Below are 14987 nucleotides of genomic sequence, written 5' to 3'. Positions count from 1 at the left end.
AAAGGAAACCATGCCACAAATTTTGTATATATATTTTTAGTAATAAATTAGCCATTATATCAATATCAACCGCTCCCCATAAAGTGTGTCCTGATCCCTAGCTCAGAACTATTTTACTGAATGATACCAGAAAACATCAAGACTGGGCATTATTGCATTGCATTATAAATATAAATATATATTTAATGTAAAATATATTTAATATATAAAATAGTTTTATAAAATATATTATTTTATATTTAATAAAAAATATATTTAAATATATATAGAAATATATTTATATATGAATATAATCAGTGTTATTAACCTTGTTCTATGAACAAATTATTCCCATAAGACTTCACTTGTCCTTCAATAGTCATCCAAATATATGATAAATATAATAACCAGTCAATAAATTAACAGGCTTTCACTATTGTCGTTATGTAACTTAACAGCTTATAGTTACTCCTTAGTTATTTAGTTCACATGTTCACACATTGTCACTAAAGTACAGAGTTGTGCACAAACCAGTAATTTTTCCATTTCACATCTGGAAACTTAACATGAACTATTGTCTATGAAACCATAAAAACAGTCCCTTAGAACAAGCCCAATTTCAACCAAATATTTATATTGTAACCAGGGACTATCTGTGTCTTCAGTGTTCATAAGAATACCAGTTGGAATAACACAAAAAACAAACCAGACAATTTTCCTCTAGTGTCCCTGTTTCTTCTTGAAAGGCTGCTGTAAGTTCAGTATGGAAGCTTCCTGCAGTTGTGTATCTAGCAGCCATTTCCATACATTTTAGTGTTTACTCTTTGAAGATGTTTGATAATTGTGAATGCTGGTCATTTTTCACAACCAATGAAATTCACATCTTCATTTCACATTCAATTGTCAACCTATATGGACAATACCTAAGAAAGGGAAGTAGCTAAAACAGGCCCAAAAGCTTGTGTAGCTTGGTAAACGTGTTGTTTAAACATGGATGGTGGTTTGATGCGTGCAAAAAGTAACTAAAAAGATACTCTTGAAGGGTTAATTTGTGAAGACCGTCATTTACAAATGGAAAGAGAATTATTTGATGTTCTATTTTAACACCACAGTGTTTATATATGAAGTGTCTTTAGGAAATAAGTGTTTCCTCCTCAAAATACAAAAAAAATCATTTAATAATGACTAGCACTTCAACTAACTTTTACAAATGAAGATGATTTATATCAAACCATTTAATTCTCATATCCCTCCAGGTCATTATATATTATCAACCAGAGCTAACTCTAGTTAGAAGCAAAGTAACAGGACAGGGGACATGGTAACTTTCATGAGGAAATATTTCATCTCCATACTACTATAATATTTCCCCCATCAAAATATCAGACACCTAAAATTTGACCATGACATTTTTTTTAGGGATGGAATAATATTTCTTCTAAAAAGCTTTAAAATACAATAGAATAAGACAGAAAAATGAATGTGGCTGAGTAGCTTACTGATACTACTTTATGTTTTCCCTCCCTAAATTGTCCTCCAAGTCCCCCTTTCTTTAAATTCCAGGCCTTTAGTGACCTCTTTTCCTAAACATCCCAAAGCAGAAGTTGCGTGAATACACTTGGAATATTTTGTATAAGGCCTAAGCTCATTGAAAAATTATGTCAAATGACACTGAGGGAAGCTAGCAGTGACAGGGAGTGCCCCACAATGTTCAGGGGTAGCATATGGAGTGCATGTCAAGAACTCCACAGGGAAGGATGATCTGTGGTTTGCCTAGGCAAGGCTGGATCCCAGAACAAAAACTCCCAAACTGAGCAAACTTCCCTGAAACCAAATCCCAAGTTCTACTGCTGAGCTATCAGACTTCAAGTTAAAGGTATCAACTTAGGCCAACTCGAACAGGGCAGTCTCTTTCCCAGCTTTTTTGAACAGCATTGAGCCTCTCAGATTTACATGAACCTTTGGAAGGGGAAGAGGCCACAGGAACTAGCTGAAATTAAATGGCTGACCAAGTGGGATGAAAGACTGTAATGGACTGAATTTCATTCAAGTAAGATAAAGAAGTGGGTTGTCCACATACAGCTGAGTCTCTAGACTGAAAGTCATATATATTATAGGAATAATAGGCACAAATAAGCAGTTTGCAAATACCAAAAAATAATGGCTAAAATCCCTATAAAAACATGGTCAGCTTACTCAATATTCAATTTACCTAAAAATACAAATTAATGCACTGAGATGTCATTATTCATCTATCAATGAAGTTTCCACAAAATAACAGAATTCAATACTGCTGTGGATTCATAAAAAACAGGTACTCATTTAACACAGAAAAAATTATAAAAATGTGGTAATACCTTCCTTGGGAGCGATATGTAGCAAAAGCTTTTAAATCATAGATACACTTTGGCCAAACAATTCTTTTTTTTTTTTTTTTAATGTTTATTTATTTTGAGAGAGAGAGCAAGAGAGGGGATGAATGCACATGAGTTGGGGAGGGCAGAGAGAATGAGAGGGAGGGAGAGAATCCCAATCAGGCTCCATGCTGTCAGCCCAGCGCCCAAGGCGGGACTTGATCCCACAAACTGAGAAGGTCATGATGTGAACTGAAATCGAGTCAGACACTCAACAGACTGAGCCACCCGGCACCTTTGGCCAAACAATTCTATTTCTAGGCATTGGTTCTAAGAAAATATAAATGCCAAGAAGCAGCTATTCATTTTCATTGCAGTACAGTTTATACAAACTCAATGTCCATCAGCATGGACTTGGTTAAGCAAAGGTCAATGAAATACTATGTAACTATTAAAATAATTTTGCAAAAACTTATGTAAACTATAATAGATCTCCATGACCCATTGCTAAATGAAATAAGCAGGTTGGAAATTGTACTTTATGTCTTAATTACATTTTTTTAAAAGTAGTCTTCATGCCCAGTGCAGAGCCCAATGCGGGGCTTGAACTCATGACCCTGAGATCACGACTTGAGCTGAGATCAAGAGTTGGATGCTTAACTGACTAAGCTACCCAGGCACCCCATCCCTTGGTATTTCAAGACTGAGGGGGAGAGAAGTACATATCTAGAGCAGACTGTTAAAAGGTAGTGCTGTGTTCCTGTCCAACTCAATTGTCTTGAGAACACAGTAGAAATAAGCCTACTAAAAAAGGGTAAGAGATTCAGAGATGTGACATATCACTTCATAGAACTGCCATGAAACAGGTTCTGTTCCAGGTGTTGGTAATCAAGACAAAGTTTCTGCCCTTCTGCAGTTCATATTCTAGTGACGGAATGGATAGTTTTACACATCCGGAGGTGACACTGTCAGTTACTCTTAAGTACTTTGGTGAAAATTAATACAAACTAAGGGAAGAGAACAATATACAAATGGGAGAAAGGTAGAATGATATTTGATAACTTGTTCCAGAAAGACCTTTGTGACATTTGAGAGGTGACCTAAGTAAAGGAATAAGCGAACCATGCAAAGATCTAGGATGTTTAGAGAGTTAGGACTTAAAAAGAAAACCAATATGGCAGTAATGGGGTAATTTCCACCAAGAATCACAGGAAGTGAGTGTGAGAGGCACAAAGGACCAGATTGTGTAGGGCCTAGGAGTCATTTGGAATTAATTTTTCTTTTTTGGTAGTGAAAATCACAGCTTCAATACTGGATACCACATGTTGCTTCGATTCATATCATTTCCTTGGTGTTAACCAGCAAGAGTCGATCTGACTCTGAGAACTTCAAAAAATATGGAACCTTTGCGAATTTGTGTGTAATCCTTACACAGAGTCCATGCTATTCCTTTCTGTATCAGTTCAATTTTAGTGTATGTGATGCTAAAACAAGTGCCAGAATTTCTTTTGATTAGGAAGGAAAACCATGGACGAATTTACATAAAGATACAATGTGATCCAACTTACCTTTTTACAAAATCACTTTACATTTTGGGTGGAAAAGTGTAGGAGGCACAGAAGAGAAAACTGGGAGACTTCTTAGATGGTTAATACTCCGTGAAAAAGATTAGGGTCGGTTAAGAGTCAGACTTTGGCGCAGGTCATATCTCTCAGTTCACGAGTCTGAGCTCACTTTGGGCTGTCTGTGGTCAACACAGAATCCACTTCAGATCCCCTGTCTCCCTCACTCTCTGCCCCTCCCCCACTCGCATGTGAGCATGTGCTCTCTCTCTCTCAAAAATAAATAAACATTAAAAAAAAAAAAGACTAGGGTGAAAGTAGTGGAAGTGATAAGATGTGGTTAGCTCTGGAATCCGTAGAAGATAGATTGGGCATGGGTATAACCTAAAAACAGAAGTCAAAGATTATTCCACATGTGTGACTTCTGGCACCTAAGTGACTGCATGTTGACTTATTCACATGGGAAAGGGTAGGTGTTGTTAGGAAAGTGAATGCACCGTGGAGTAATCAAGTTCTACTAGATTGAGGTGTTAGGGCAAGAGTATGGAGAACTAATTTAGGTAAGACTGGGCAGATAGGAGGCCACAGACCAAGCATTGGCAAGGAGGGGAAAAAAAACACAACACACCAGATATCTGGTACCCTGCATGATAAATAAAGGAAGAAAACCTGCAAGAATGCCAAGAAGGGAGGGAGGGAGGAAGGGAGGGAGGGAGGGAGGGAGGGAAGAAGGAGGAAGAAAAGAAAAAAGACAAAAATGAAAAATAACTTTTAGATTTCAATGCTTTCAATAAAAGAAAAAGTATATATTTTAAAATAACTTTAACTTGCTTTTCATAGATATTTAAAATAATTTAAAAAATTTAAACTATTTGTTGACAGCATTGACATTATGAGTAAAAAGTTAGATTTTAAGGTTCAAATACAAACAGCTGATTTCTGAAATATTATATAACTGAAGGTGTTTAGCTTACTCAGATTTCCTGTTACAAGTTTTCATTTCCTTTCTACATCTGTTCACTTGCATATTTTCCCTTCAAGCTTAAAGAGGTCATCCACACACACTGTAGTAACATTTCAGTGTGAGATAATTAATTTGATAGGATACAGCCACATCTTAAACTCCATCTGGGCAAATTCCTTAGTCTGTTACACTGCCTTGTTATACTAAGCTCAATGTCAAGTTAAAACCCACATATTACCATAATTTGTTCTCCATCTATAATATTGGTTGATGAAAATAATATTCAGATATTTTATTAAAATGTATGATGAAGTTGTGGTGAAGTAAAAATTTTGTTTGAATCAAATTTATAACTACATTACAGATAAATATATCCAAACTATTTACTTTATTTAAAAAAATTTTTAATGTCTATTTATTTTTGAAGGAGAGAGTGACAGAGCATGAGCGGGGCAGAGCAGAGAGAGAGGGAGACACAGGATCCAAAGTAGGCTCCAGGCTCCAAGCTGTCAGCACAGAGCCTGACATGGGGCTCGAACCCACGAACTGGCAGATCATGATCCGAGCCGAAGTTGGATGCGCAACAGACTGAGCCACCCATGCACTCCCAATTTACTTTAAAATGATGTGAACCATTTTAAATATTAAAACTGGCTATTTTTAGACTTTAGAGTAATGTGTGTAGGTTACCTTTAAATCACAAAAATAGAAAAAATGTGTTTAAAATTTTTTTTAGAAAGTATTTCTTTTTAAATTTTTTTGTAAATTTTTTTTATGGTTTATTTATTTTTGAGAGACAGAGAGAGACAGAGTGTGAGCGGGGCAGGGGCAGAGAGAGAGAGAAAGACACAGAATCTGAAGGGGCTCCAGGCTCTGAGCTGTCAGCACAGAGCCCGACGCGGGGCTGGAACTGACAAGCTGTGACATTGTGACCTAAGCCAAAGTCGGACGCTTAACCGACTGAGCCACCCAGTCTCCCCCAAAATTTTTGTTAATGTTTATTCATTTTTGAGAGAGACAAACAGAGAGAGAGAGAGCACAAGCAGGGGAGGGGCGAGAGAGAGAGAGGGAGACACAGAATCTGAAGCAGGTTCCAGGCTCTGAGCTGTCAGCACAGAGCCCAGTGCAGGGCTTGAACCCCCAAACAATGGGAGCATGACCTGAGTTGAAGTCGGGTGCTTAAGCAACTGAGCCACTCAGGCACTTCCAAAAATATCTGTTTTCAATTAAAATAATGAACTTTTAGCAATTCCTTAAATTTATTCATTGATTTTCTTAATTCAACAAATATGTATTGGGTACCTATCATGTACCTATCACTGTGTTAACAATTGTGATGAAAATAGTGAAAAAACATAACCTTTGCCCTTGTGAATCTTCCAAAACAACAGTTGTTATAAGCACGACGAAAAACAAGGGGTGTGGAATATCATTGAGAACAGGTGATTTGACCTAGCCAAATACTCAGAAAAGGTGTTCAAAGGAACATTGCTCCTTTATTGCTCTTTGCTCTAAAAATGTGAAAGAGGTATATGATTAACTAGCTGAAGGGGAGAAAAAGTAGAGACACAGCAAAGGTAAAATCTCTGAGGCAGGAATGCAAAACCACTGTGCAGAGCCTGGATGAGGGAGACAAGGATAAAAGGCGGGTCATGTGAAAAGTAGAGCACACCTGACTGGATAGGTTCCAAGAAGCAATGTGTCATTATCTGTTTTGTAAATATCACTCTGAGGGCAGCATGATTACTGGGTTGGAATTGGAACAGAAGGTATGGAGGCAGATTAGTCCAGGCTTTTAAAAAAGAGTGATGGGGTTGCTAATGGAGATAAAGATTATTGGACTGACATGAGGGATATTTAGATAGTACAGACAAAATTACATGATGAATAGGAGAGAGAGGGAGATGGAGGCAATAACAAGATGACCTCTAGGATCCTGATTGTGAAATCAAAACAAAAACAAAACAAAAAAACCAAAAAACAAAATAACAATAACTTGTAAATAATGGAAGAACATTAGGATAAGGAAATAAGATTAGTTTTGAATGCAGTTGGTTAATAAGGCTGAACCTAAAGGGCTGACTGAAGGTAAGGTAAAACAGTAATTCAAGAAAATAGAAATAGTCAATTATGTCAAATGCTGAAAAATCATCCGCTGGATTTAGTGACACAGAGATTACTGGTAACCTCAGTAAGGTGTGTTTCTGTGAAACAATAGGTCTTGAAGCCAGAAGGAATTGGGGGAAGTGTGAGGGGTGGGGGTAAGGAAGTGGATACCACAATTATAGACAACTCCGTCAATGTCTGGCTGTGAAGGAGAGGGGAAGGGACAATGTCAGCAGAAGGGGAGGAGACAGGCTGAGTGCTCTGAAAAAGAGCATAGAAATCAAACCATAAGTTACAATGAGGCATACAAATTAAGGCCTAAGTTTTTTTCCCTTGGTTTCAAAGTGAAAATCAGAAGGGAAAATAACCCCAATTAATTTTTAGATGTCTTAGATAACTTTCCCATTATGGTCTTGGTCAAATTAAATCTGTCCAGAATTCTTTAAACTGAATCTTTTCCTTCAGGTGCTCTAACAATGATCGATTCCTACTTTTGTTGTGACACTCAACTTAAATATTCTAATTATCATCTCTTCTACTTGTAAACCACTTTAGGAGAATCGTTTGATCAACATTTAGCAAAGGGCCAGATACATAGTAGGTGGTCATAAATGCGTAAAAATGTTAAATGTCTTGGAAAAGCAAACCATAAAAACATTTTCTTTTGAGAGCGAGAGAAAGAGAGAGAGAGAGAAGGGCAGAGAGAGAAAGAGAATTCTAATGTGAGGCTTGGGCTCACCCAATGCAGAACCCGAACTCCTGAACTGTGAGACCATGACCTGAGCCAAAGTTGGATGCTTAACCAACTGATCCACCCAGGTGCCCCTAAAAACACATTTCTCAAATGCATACTCTCATTGAGATTGTTGCTTTAGTCACACAAAGGCGCAGACTCCAAATCTGATCATATGGTGAGGCATGAGTGTGATACCCAAAACGTCACCCCTACTGTCATTATTGTCAACACCTCTATTATACCAGAGGGGGGAAATCACAATTTTTATTAGCATTCTGTGGTCCATAAGATGGCACCAAAAGTTCATAAAAAAATGGTTTCCAGCAGGAAACTACTAGGATGGATAAAGTGGTCAATGTGATTTGATCTCCATGTAGGGAATTCGTGCAACTGGAAAGCCCCTGAATGTTAGCTATTCTCAACCAGTCCAACCAGTCAGCTGCGCTGTTTGTGCAGTGAGTGCTTCTTGTTTGTCATGACCAGTTTCATGAGTTGGCCGGATCACTCCATCCCAAACTATTGAGCAACAGCATGAGAAGCAGCTCTGCGGATGGTCTCCCCCCACCCCCCCAGCAGGCCTTGGCTCACACAGCTGAGTAGACACACTTGCTGCAGAAGCTTAAATCCCATGGGGATGGTTAGGAACGCTGCGCTGTGAGAGTGGAAAGGCAGGAGCCTCAACAACAGCTGCTTTGCAGCTGGGTCACAAAGGAGAGCAAGAAATCCCTCGACACCATAAAAGGTAGTGGATGATGGGAAGGCAATCTCTGTGCCTCCATTTGTCACTGGCAGGGTGCCACTGGCTCTCAAATCCACATGCTCTCACAAGAGGATAAAGCCAGATGTAAATAACTCCCTAATTTTATACTTTTTTTTTTTTGTATAAAGCTTCAGCAGTAGAAGATATAGAGAGTTATTTAATTTATTTAGAGGCAAAATTCCTGGATGATTTAAGTGGGGTGCTGACCAAAACAGGTTCATTTCCTTCTGTTGTCAGTCAGTCAAAGCACCTGGGTTAACAGAGCTCTATTGGTTACAGTTCCCCACTTAAAAAATGAAATTTGACACAGGAATGTAATCATTGGTTAAAAATTCAGATTAAAGGACAGTTAAAATTTTTTTTTTAGTTTATTCATTTTGAGAGAGAGCACAGGGAAGGGGCAGAGAGAGGAAGGGAGGGAAGGAGGGTGGGAGGGGGAGGGTGGGAGGGGGAGGAGGAGGGGGGGAAGGGGGAGGGGGACAGGAAGAAGAAGAGGGAGAGGGAGAGAGAGAAGCCCAAGCAGGATCTGTGCTGTCATGAACCGTGAGATCATGACCTGAGCCAAAACCAAGAGCTGGACGCTTAACCAACTGAGCCACCCAGGTGCCCCAAGAACCACCAAATTCTTAATTCAAGCCATCCTCTTTTGCTTCCACCACTTTTCAATCTATGACAGGGAAGAGGTATTATAGACCGTTCTCCCCCAGAGCCAGTGAGCTGACACTGAGATTGTTGATAGCAGCTGAGACCTTAAATCAACTGTAGTTTATTTTATGCACTAAATCAATGAAAATCAATGGAGTTGGGATAAACGATCCATTTATCTTCGTCTGAGAGTACTTTCAAGGTAAAGATGCCTCTCAAAGGTAGAATATACTAGAAAGATTCCTACACCATCCAGGCCACATGTATATTGGAAGTGTATGCTGTATGAGTAAAGAACTCTGGTTTGCCTGAAACTACCCTGTCTATGCCCACTGTTCCAGAATAAAAATAAAAGCACCCCCCTTCCTGGTTTGGAGAAATATTCTGTAGTTAACCTCATTCTTGGTTACCTCTCACAAGTGTTCACCTAAATTAGAAGAGTCAAACTATGGCTTTTCTAGCACTGCCATGACCCACCAGATGAAACTTCCAGGCTCCATTAGCAGCATCAGTGAGGTCTCACTGTGACCTCAGCTTTCCATCCCTCAACGCACTCCTAACAAAGAGGGCATTAATAAAGATATCCTTCCACAGCACAAGACCATGGGCTATTTGTCAAGCATAATTAAGTTTCCATTCATCTCTGCTTCCCAAAACACATTTTTCAAGTAGTCAGTTGTCTCAGCACATAACAATTCTACTCTTAGAGGTTATACAATAAGAACAGAAACATTACAGAGCGGCTCACTATGTGCCAGGCACCATGCCAAGCACTTTCTGTGTATTGCCAAACTACATCTGAGATACTATTATTATCTGTTTTATAAAATAAGAAACTGAGGCACAGAGAGGTTAAGTACCTTGCCCAAGGTGCAAATGCTACATTTGTCAGGGCTGGGGTTCAAACAGAGACAATATGGCTGCAAAGTTTGTGTCATTATATTATAATCTTGGTCCCGAAGTTTACTACCAAGAATCATGATGCTGCTTAAAGATGAGCTCTACAGAGTAGCCGTCCACCCATCCATCCCTTCCTCATCACGTATTTACAGAGTGCCTACCATATCCCTGGCATTGTGCCAGGCACTGGAAACGTGAAGATAAATGATCACTCCTGCTTTTAGAAACTGAGTAATACCGTGGTGACTCTGGAAGCAGGTCCTCATCAATTGCAAGATAATACTTAAAAGGGCTCTTGTTAGACATATGCTCGGTACATAAGGAGAAAACAGAAACCAAGACATCTATTCTGCCCGCGTGAGTCAGGGGAGGTCTCAGAAAGGAGGTGGCATACTTCAGCTGGCTCACAGATGGAGGGAAGGCTGGCCAGGCACCAAGACAACTATCTGCTCAGTCCAAGTGTTGGTGGCTTAAAAGTTCTCTTTACAAGATCCAAATTAAGAAAATTATTTAGAAAGTCAGCCTAATGGACAATTTTATCCTTACTCTACCATCAAAGGACCTGAAACTTACAAAGGTTAAGTTGACATCAACCAACTCAGAACACATCTGTATGGTAAAATAAAGTTATTCAACAACAAAACTTAGCAAATATCTACTTTCTGGCAGCCTAACGATTCTTGACCAACTCCTGAGTAATAATTTTCTGTGACTTACAAAAAATGACATCACGAAAACAGCATCATTTAGTAAGCAACACTCATTCACTTGAACTTCTAGAGTGTGAAGTAGCCAGAGGTAGTACATATAAGATTACAGGAATCTTTAAGCTAGGTGGAAAGGGGAAAATACACGTGCGCGCGCACACACACACACATACACACGCAGCAAATGGTCAGAGGCTGGCACATTACCAGCAGAACGAGTTTGTATGTATAAATGCGCATGACAAGCATATCGCCGAACTGGCTCATTCCCAAGTCCTAGCAGTCCAGTGTGCTGACACATACACACATGGGTTTTGGCATTATTACAAAATAAAATTCTCTTTCTCTCTTACAGTCAAAGAAAATGTGTAAAATCACAAGAAAATATGGGCCTCTAATAGGAAAACTTGACTACAGAGGTGACACGGAGATGGAAAACAGAACACATGAATTTCTTTGCCTCTGGATAGACAATTTAATAGTAGTTTGGCTCGAGGCTCAATTATCACTGTCAACATCTCAGACCCTCTTGACTTGGGTAGGAAAAATGTGTGATGAAGGCCGCACAGAGCTCATTAAGCATCAACCTCCTGAATTGTCTTCATCACATTCTGAAGGTTAACATTTGAGTTGGCAAGTTTATCTGGAGACCCAAGAGGGACTGATTTGACACACCCCATCCTAAGGGCATTTTTGACAAAGCAACGCAAAGGTATACACGAGGGCAGTGTATTCAGCTTGACACCATTCCTTGTACAACTGCCACACACACAGAGGTGGCTTTGGAAGAAACACACTGACCTACTCAAATGTTCAAAATGGAATACATGTGCACTTTGGGGGTATGAGTGCCTTGTCACGAAAACACAAACATGGTACTTTGAAGAGTTGGGGAAAAATATAAGCTATTTTTATTTTAAAATAAGCATAGATGTGTTATATAATAGGTGCCTGGCTGGCTCAGTTGGTAGAGCATGTGACTTCTGATCTTGGGGTAATGAGTTCAAGCCCCACACTGGGCATGGAGCTTACTTAAAAAGAGAGAGAGAGTGGGGCACCTGGGTGGCTCAGTCGGTTGAGCGGCCGACTTCGGCTCAGGTCATGATCTCGCAGTCCGTGAGTTTGAGCCCCGCGTCGGGCTCTGTGCTGACAGCTCGGAGCCTGCAGCCTGTTTCAGATTCCATGTCTCCCTCTCTCTGACCCTCCCCCGTTCATGCTCTCTCTCTGTCTCAAAAATAAATAAACGTTAAAAAAATTAAAAAAAAAGAGAGAGAGAGAGAGAGAGAGAGAAGCTCTGGCATAGAAAGAAGGATACAGGATACAGGCTTGGAAATCACATAGATCTGAGTGTGAACACCTCAAGAGTAATCCCTGAGTAACTGGGGAGTAACTGGGCTATTTGGATAAGTTGTTTAAAGTGTCCAGAAATTCAGTACCTCGCAGGATTAACAATGATACCTCCTGATAAGGTCTATAACTGAGACAGATCACGCAAAGTTCTTACAACAGTGCATGGTACATAGTAAGTGATCAACACATGTTAGCTATTATGATGTTTGTGTAATACAAACAGCAGTAGCTACTGTTCAATATATTAAAAGGATTAAGTGAACTAAAATCTATTTTAAAAAGCATAGCACAGCAACACATCATAAGCACGCAAAGAAAAACTTGGTTCTCTTCTTAACTAGAACTTTTTTTGGTTCAAAGGTAAGTCATGGAAGTAGATGATTCTTTTCCAAGTATTTTAAATAGTATTCTGGTAACACACCCACATGAAGAACTCTATGATTCAAAATACTGTTATCAACCAAATTGTTCCTTGTTCTGAAATGTCTTAGAATGTCATAGGCAAAATTTACCTTTTGAGTTCAGAGAATTTGAAGAAAAGACAAAACAGGGAGAATACCAAAGCTCAAAACTGAAGTAAAAATAACTTATGACCACTTTTGATAAAACTGGGAAACCCATATAAATACTGGTGACAGTTTAAGACTACATTTCCCCTCATCCAGAAATAAGTATTTTCCAGAAGGTCCACTTTCTCTTTGAAATCCTGGCATGACTTGCCAAGCTCAGGTTGGTATTTGGCATGGTTCAATCTGCTACCAATGTTAGAATAATAATAAGATATTAGGAGAATTATAATTGAATCTTATGATTTCAATATTCAGATACCTGGTATCTGATGGAAGCAAAATTTTAGTTGATCAAAATACAATTCTATTCATACCTGTCCTATTATTTCACACTACTTTTTCAAAGTAAATGGCTATAGATTTCCATGTTAATATTTCATTTTTTTTATGTTTATTTATTTTTGAGACAGAGCATGAGCAGAGGAGAGGCAGAGAGAGGGAGAACAGAATCCAAAGCAGGCTCCAGGCTCTGAGCTGTCAGCACAGAACCCGACATGGGGCTCAAACCTATGAACTGTGAGATCATGATCTGAGCCCAAGTCAGACGCTCAACTGACTGAGCCACCCAGGCACCCCAATATTTCTTTGTTTTTAAAAACAATCAATGAGGGGAACCTGGGTGGCTCAGTCGGTTGAGTGTCCGACTTCGGCTCAGGTCATGATCTTGCAGTTTGTGAGTTCAAGTCCCGCGTTGGGCTCTGTGCTGACAGCTCGGAGCCTGGAGCCTGCTTTGGATTCTGTGTCTCCCTCTCATTCTGCCACTCCCCTGTTCATTCTCTCTCTCTCTCTCTCTCTCTCTCTCTCTCTCTCTCTCTCAAAAATAAATAAACATTAAAAAAAAATTTTAAACAAGCAATGAAATAAGACGTCCTGGATAGGCAATGGATAGGAAAGTAATAGGAAGTACAGAAAATACCCATAGAAGACATTATTTTCAGCAGATAGCTTTGGTCCTGAAGGATAAGCAAGGAATAGAGTAGAAAAGGTAGTTCGGGTTGTTGTTAGACTAACGAGATTAATGATCAAACGAAGTTAGAGGAGCAGGAAAACTATAAACTATGTGCCTATACAAGGGGCACTTACAATAAATCACATTATCTTTAATGTTTTATATGACAGGACATATTTTTTTTTCGGGGATAGTGACTATTTTCAATGTTGGTGGCTTATAAGAATAATACAAATCCATTCATTTTACAGATATTTGGATACCTACAATAACATTTTTAAAAATTCCTCGTGAGGCACCTAGGTGGCTTAGCTGGTTGAACTTCTAAGTTCAGGTCAGGTCACGATCTATTGCATGGTTCATGAGTTCAAGTCCTACATTGGGCTTTGCGCTGACAGTGTGGAGCCTGCTTCAGATTCTCTGTCAGCTTCTCTCTTTGCCCCTCCCCTGCTCACTTTCTCTCTCTCTCTCCTCTCTCTCTCTCAAAAATAAGCAAACATTAAAAAAAAGTTTTAAGCCCTTAGAGTTCTAAATAAAGATTAACTTTTAAAAGTTTTTAAATGTTTAATTATTTTTGAGAGAGAGCACGTGTGCACATGAGAAGATGAGGGGCAGAGAGAGAGGGAGGGGGAGGTTTTACACCGCAAACAGCAGAGAGCCTGACACTCGAACTCTCAAACCATGAGATCATGACCTGAGCCAAAGTTGGATGCTCACCTAGGAGCCCCCTAAATAAAGATTTCTCAAATGTCTTTTAATACAGTAGTTATTTTAATATTTCTTCCAAATTTAGTGAGATTATGTTAATTGGAAGTTATTACTTTCTAAGATCACAAATGAACTTCATGAGGCGCCTGGGTGGCTCAGTCGGTTAAGCCTCGGACTTCAGCTCAGGTCATGATCTCCCAGTTTGTGAGTTCGAGCCTCATGTCGGGCTCTGTGCTGACAGCTCAGAGCCTGGAGCCTGCTTCGGATTCTGTGTCTCCCCCTCACTCTGCCCCTCCTCAGCACTTGTTCTGTCTCTCTCAGTAATAAACATTAAAAAAATTTTTTTTAAATAAATGAACAAACTGAGGGTTACTGGAGGGGTTGTAGGAGGGGGGATGGGCTAAATGGATAAGGAGCACTAAGGGATCTACCCCTGAAATCACTGTTGCACTACATACTAACTAATTTGGATGTATATTTAAAAAAAAAAAATTAAATTAAAAAAAAGAGGAAAAAAAATCAACTTCAGCAAAACTATAACAAAAGCATAAAAAGAAAAGCTTGCTTCTCCTATAATCGCCATTAGTGTAAATTCAATTTAATCACTTTCAGTAGGGAATTGTTCATATTGCTCACCATCCTATCAAACTGATATGTCAAGCTGATTCTTCAAGTAAAATATATAAATATTATGATAA

General features: G+C 39.1%; 1 protein-coding gene and 1 non-coding gene across 2 annotated transcripts in view; both read right to left on the bottom strand.

Annotated features, from left to right (window-relative positions):
• TMTC2 (transmembrane O-mannosyltransferase targeting cadherins 2) overlaps positions 1 to 14987 on the bottom strand; it is a 412397-nt gene that overhangs the window by 93206 nt on the left and 304204 nt on the right. The window lies entirely within an intron of this gene.
• LOC132660456 (U6 spliceosomal RNA) lies at positions 3724 to 3826 on the bottom strand. The gene has a single exon (XR_009601804.1). It is a non-coding gene; the product is annotated as a U6 spliceosomal RNA (small nuclear RNA).

The sequence above is a fragment of the Panthera onca genome, chromosome B4 (assembly GCF_046562875.1).
Source record: "Panthera onca isolate mPanOnc1 chromosome B4, mPanOnc1 haplotype 2, whole genome shotgun sequence".
NCBI classification, from domain to species: Eukaryota; Metazoa; Chordata; class Mammalia; order Carnivora; family Felidae; genus Panthera; species Panthera onca.
The sequence above is the reverse complement of the archived record's forward strand: the minus strand, read 5'-3'. Positions and strand labels throughout refer to the sequence as shown.